The sequence below is a fragment of the Microtus ochrogaster genome, chromosome 15 (genome assembly GCF_000317375.1).
Source record: "Microtus ochrogaster isolate Prairie Vole_2 chromosome 15, MicOch1.0, whole genome shotgun sequence".
NCBI lineage: Eukaryota > Metazoa > Chordata > Mammalia > Rodentia > Cricetidae > Microtus > Microtus ochrogaster.
In genome coordinates, this window is record NC_022017.1 from 35,915,947 (window position 1) to 35,921,324 (window position 5,378).

Below are 5,378 nucleotides of genomic sequence, written 5' to 3' on the forward strand. Positions count from 1 at the left end.
CTCTCTCTCTCTCTCTCTCTCTCTCTCTCTCTCTCTCTCTCTCTCTCTCTCTCTCTCTCTCTCTCTCCCCTCTCATGGTCAAGTCTATTCTGCTGGCCATATTCACTCAGTCTGGAGTCTTCCAGATACCTCTGGCCTTTCCCTCCCTCATAGATACAATAAAAACCTTCTCCTCAACCATACCTAGATTCTGTCATGTCCTCCTTTTCCTTTGGGCACCAGATGTATAAAGTGAGGTCATGACCACTCCAAGATATGGCTGAGAAGAAGGTTTTTGTTGTGGATATGAGAAGGGAAAGAGCCAGAGGCATCTGGAGGAGTCCAGAATAGATGGGGAGAGTAGATTGAACATGGATAGGAGAATGGACCATGAAGGGTGGGGGAAGAAGAGGAGAAGAGATGACCAAGAAAGAGGGGCAAGAGTGAGGAAGACAAAAAAAAGAGAGAGAAAGCAGAGAGAGAGAGAGAGCGTGCACCTGGCCAAAATGGCAAGGCATGTAGGAATGGGAAAGAAGCTGGGGGAAGGAGTGTCTTTTGGACTTGACAGGGATCCTGGAATTTTTTTAAGACTGGAGAAGGCATGCTGACTGCAGGCATACACCCATTTACCTCTTGCTTTCTGTTCCTGACTGGTTGCAATGTGACCAGCCCCTTCCATTTTCTGCTGCCTTGGCTTCCTCTCGGTTATGGACTGTGATCAGTAATCGTGATCCCAATAAACGTTTTATTCCTTAAGTTGCTTTAGCCGGGGTATTTTATCGTAGCATCAGAAAAGAAACTGAGATGGATGCTGATCATGATGCTACGGTGTTCTGTGTGATCATGTCCGCGGTGGTGGTGTTTCTGATGATAAAGATGAGGTGATGGCCATGTTTGTAATGGTGATGATTATAATGATAGTGGTGATATTTTTGATGATGTAATAGTGATGGTAGTTATGAGGAGGAGGCAGGGAATAACTATTTGTACAATACAGTAATAATGTTTGTGATGATAGTGGTAGTGGTGCTGGTTGTGGTCATGACAACAATGGGGGTGAGGGTGGTGTCCCAGCTGTTAGAGAGCATTTATAATACACATCTGAAGCACTGTCTTTATTTTGGCCTCTGAATCTTCCCAGCAACCATAGGAAAGAATTACTATTGTCATTCTTTATAAATGGGGAAACTGAGGGACAGCCACATTCCATGACAGGGGGATGTGAAGCCACTGAGTGACAGCCCTAGGCATCTTGTTCCATAGTCAGTACCCATAAGCACACATGTAGCATGAGTATCACAAGCCCTGGATCATCCACTATGGGTAGCAGCCCTCAGCTAGCCCAGATTCAGAGCCATGCGGGGAGCATTCTGGCAAAAGAGAAGGGTCGGGCCTGGCAGGAGAACTTTCAGCGCACTTGATGTTTGGTGCTGTCCTACCCATCTCAGAACTTAGGACACAAGCTCAACCAACCATCAGCCCCCCCTCATTCTCAGATTCAACTTCTCTCTACTTGGATGTCTGCTTCCTTCCTGCAAAAGAAGGTTCTGGAGTCAGAATTTCTTCCTGCCGCCTGCCCCTGTATGACCTGTGACTGTTAAGTTTAGGTCAGGTACCTTTCAAGCCATGTTCACCAGCAGCAGCCTCTACACTCCGCTGTTTTGCAATTCCCATTGTTATGGGGGAATAATAGGTACCTGCCTGCAAGTCTGAGTCTCTCCTCCTTACAGGAAGATTGCTGAGACCCTAAGCAGAGGGCCTGCATGTGCGCATCTCTGACATGATGGACATACATTAATTCTAGGGCAGAACTTCTGCCTTCCTGTGTTCCCTGGGAATCAGAGATAACCTGCAAGGCAGGCACGGATAAGGGGTTACTTATCAACTACCAGGCAGGGGACTCCCTCCCCTACCTCTGAAACCTGTAAGAGCCCCTCCCCCATCCCCCATGCTGTGTTTCTGTCAAGCTAAGAACTTGCCCAATAAATCTCTTACCCCCAAAAACAGACTGACTCTGGACCCCATTTCTGAGACCCTTACAGCAACTCACAGCAGGGTCCTGAGAAGTTCAGACTCTGGGCCAGGTGCTCCACATTTAGCATTTGGGAACTGAAAGGGAGCTGAGAGGCCTGGTCTCCAGAGCTTTGCTCTTTCCGTTCTGAAGAGGAAGTAGAGACACATGGCTCTGTCGCTCTGCCCTGTGCTGTTTTAGATACTCGTGTATTCTTCCCAGGCACCGAACAGTTAACGAGGCCATTACTCTACTTGAGAAGTTCGTGTTTGCTGTGTAAGGCTGAGCTGGACAAGCTGCAGGAACCCCATCTTTGGTCCTCCAGGCTTTGGCCCTCCTGCTGGTGAAGCTGAGCCATTGTTTCTGTTTTTCAGATGAAGACTCTGAGACTCAGAGAGGTCAAGGGACTCCACTGACGTGGCACAGCAGGTAAGAACAACTTTGCTTTCCTTGACTCTAGGAACTGCTCCACGGTCTCGGGCCTCCGGGATGGTGTCAGACTGATTGTCTCCACCAAAGACTGAGCTGTGGCAGAGCAACTTTGCTTTCCTTGACTCTAGGAACTGCTCCACGGTCTCGGGCCTCCGGGATGGTGTCAGACTGATTGTCTCCACCAAAGACTGAGCTGTGGCTTTCGTGATTTGGTGACCTCACGCAGAACTGTGGTTTACTGGGAAGAGCTGTGGGGTCCTAAACTAAGAAGGGGGCTGGCCTGTAGTTGTTCTGAGGTAGGCCCGGGTGACTGGCAGAAGTGCACCCACCTCCCTAAGAAGCTCGCCGCTGAGGACGCAGCTCTCTAGGAAGCAGAAGGCTGAGCAACAGAGGGGCCAGGTGCCTCCTCATGACTGCGTCACATCCTGCCTCAGCCACAGGGGTGCCCACAGATGCATCTCACCCTCGAGTGACACAGCCTTGGGTGGTTGGACAGTTACACCAGCTGGTTATTTTTGGTGGTTTGGTTTTGCGAAACCACAGGAAGTTTCTCCCTCCCTGGAACCGATAATTTGCTTAGCCGGGGTCAACCAGAAAAGGAAAACTTCAGACTTAAGGCCTCAGGGTCCTAGGCTGCTTGCTCCAGGTGGCTGCTGCTCTTCCCCTCCCCCACCCCCGTTGGAGGTGTCAGCATTTAAGATCCAGATCTCCCACTCCTTATGAGGCCCAGGCAGAAAGAACCTGGCTCTAGGCCCTGAGTGTTCCCCAGTGCCCCAAGACACTGTTCTTAACTGGGGGCCCCTGGGCAAAGCAGACTAGTGAGCTCCAATCTCCCGGGTCAGCAGGGGACACACAGAAAAACAAGTAACTTGAGCCCCAGTGCAGAGTCATCTCCAGGTTAAGGCAGGGAAAATGCTACAGAGCCAGGGGGAGTGGCAGCAAGGTGACTTTAAGGTGAGCAGGAGGGCCTTTGGGCAGTCATGGATGCAGTGCTAAGTCAGGTTAATGAAGTCCTGCCTAGCGGGTGTGAAGGTCTGGGTGCAGTAACGCTTGCTACCTTAGCACCAGGGACACGAAGATGGGCAGATTCCTGGAGTTCGCTGGCCAGTCAGCATAGCCTAATTGGCGAGCCCAGATCCCTCTCTCAAAACCCAAGGTTCATGGCTACTAACAAAAGGGACATCTGTCACTGACTTCTGGCCTCCACTGCATACCTATGCACACTCATGCATCTGCTCACGCGTGTGTATCTTCACAAGCACAAAATAGCAAGCAAAGTAGATGCAATAAAAGAACGAGACTCGGGGGTCCAAAAGACTGCTATGTAGACAGCAGTGTGTACAAAGACCCTGAGTGTACTTGGTTCCCCGTTGCCCATTGCCCAGTTCCACCTTGATTCCCTGTGTGTTCGGTACCCCCCATCTTCTCACCCACGTAACTGCCACTTCTCTCTTTTCCTCTGTGTCTTCTCCAAGTGCCTGTAGGACGGCGGGGGGGGGGGGGGGGACAAGAAAAGCCAGACAATGGAATGGGGGCAGGACAAAGGCATCTCTAGCAGGAAGCCATTTGCTCGTCCTTAGCCCACGGCCCTCAGCTAAATCTGAAATTGTTTTGTCTTGTTGCTTTGCATCTGTGCTCAGAATGCATTTCAGAGATAGGACCGTGAGCCCTCTGAGTGTCCCTGTGTCAAGGCCACAATGTCACTTGGCACAGGAGGCTTCATTCAGAAAGCAAGGATGGGCTGCTGGGTAGTGCTGGCCTCAGGGAGGGAAGCCCAGCAGGCAGAGACTGGAGCTGAAGGGGTACAGAGGCATGGCCTCTATCCAGTCTGCTTCTCTGGCATGCAGGGCATTGTCACCTGCCGGGCTCCCGCTGTCCAGTTCCTACAGCTGCTCATACTATAAGGGACGTGCTCAGAAAGTCAAGGACCCCAAGTCCTAGCCTCGGTGTCACCAAAGACTGTCGGACATCCCTACGCTGGTTGTGTCCTCTCTGCAGACCTCAGATGCTAAAGCAGGGAAGGGTGGCATTGGAAGTGTTTCTCTAATTCTGAAATGTGACGAAGCTTGTCTCTCAGGTGGGCAGCAGTGAGCAGGAGGACAAGCCCCCTGGCAGCAATCACCTTTTGTTGCCAGGCTTCTGGCTCTTAGCAAAGAATACCTGGGAACTGCAAACCCTAGCACTGCCTAGGCCTTCCAGGCTGGAGCTTTGGACCTTAGACCCTCCAGGGCCTGGGAATACAGAGTCTGAAACTCATCTGTGGGAGCAGTTGAGCAGTTCTTTCTCGGGGGGCCCAGAGGACTTATTAAACCTTCCACGAACTGAATTTCATTCAGGTGGAAAAAGAACAATCAGAAAGCCATTCTGCCTGGATCCAGGCTTGGGGGTGCCTGTAAGTATCTCATAATGGAAGGGACCATAACTCCAATCTTGTGGGATGCAGCCCAGCCCTGCTGCAGCCACCAGGGAGCAGGCTGTGGCTCTGCCAGGGAGTCTGCTCCACTGAGCATCATCAGAGTAGCCCGACCCACATGCCTGCTATGAAACCGATCCTCATGAAGGTCAAGGACCCTGTACAGGACTCCAGCACAGGCTCAGACACTGACTATGCCCTCCTGACAGACCTGGGAGTAAGAAGACTTCTGTGTAGACAGCAGTAGGTGCCAAGTCCCAGAAGCAGGGAATGTTTTTGGTACCCCATTGACCTCTTCCACCTTGACCTCTGTGTGTTTCCTCCCCCGCCTGCCACCATCACAGCCACTGCTCCACTCTGCTTTTCTTTGCCTGTCATTCCCAAGTGCCTGTTGTCTTGGACTGTGTCAGGGGACATTGATCAGTTAGACGGGGGCAGGACAAAGGTGTCTCTAACAGGAAGCTCTTTGTGGGGGAACCTTCATCCTAACAGACTTTCCCCACTGGGCAAAGTGCAGAGAGTTCTTAGCTAATTCATTCTTTT

At 51.3% G+C, this 5,378-nt stretch overlaps 1 protein-coding gene across 3 annotated transcripts in view; it reads left to right on the plus strand.

The window, feature by feature from the left end:
• Nucleotides 1-5,378, plus strand: part of St3gal1 (ST3 beta-galactoside alpha-2,3-sialyltransferase 1) — a 70,920-nt gene that overhangs the window by 43,584 nt on the left and 21,958 nt on the right. For all 3 annotated transcript variants that reach the window (XM_013348948.2, XM_026782698.1, XM_026782697.1), the window contains one exon: nucleotides 2,365-2,419. The gene's annotated coding sequence lies outside the window, so the exon portion shown is untranslated. The remainder of the gene's footprint in view (nucleotides 1-2,364; nucleotides 2,420-5,378) is intronic.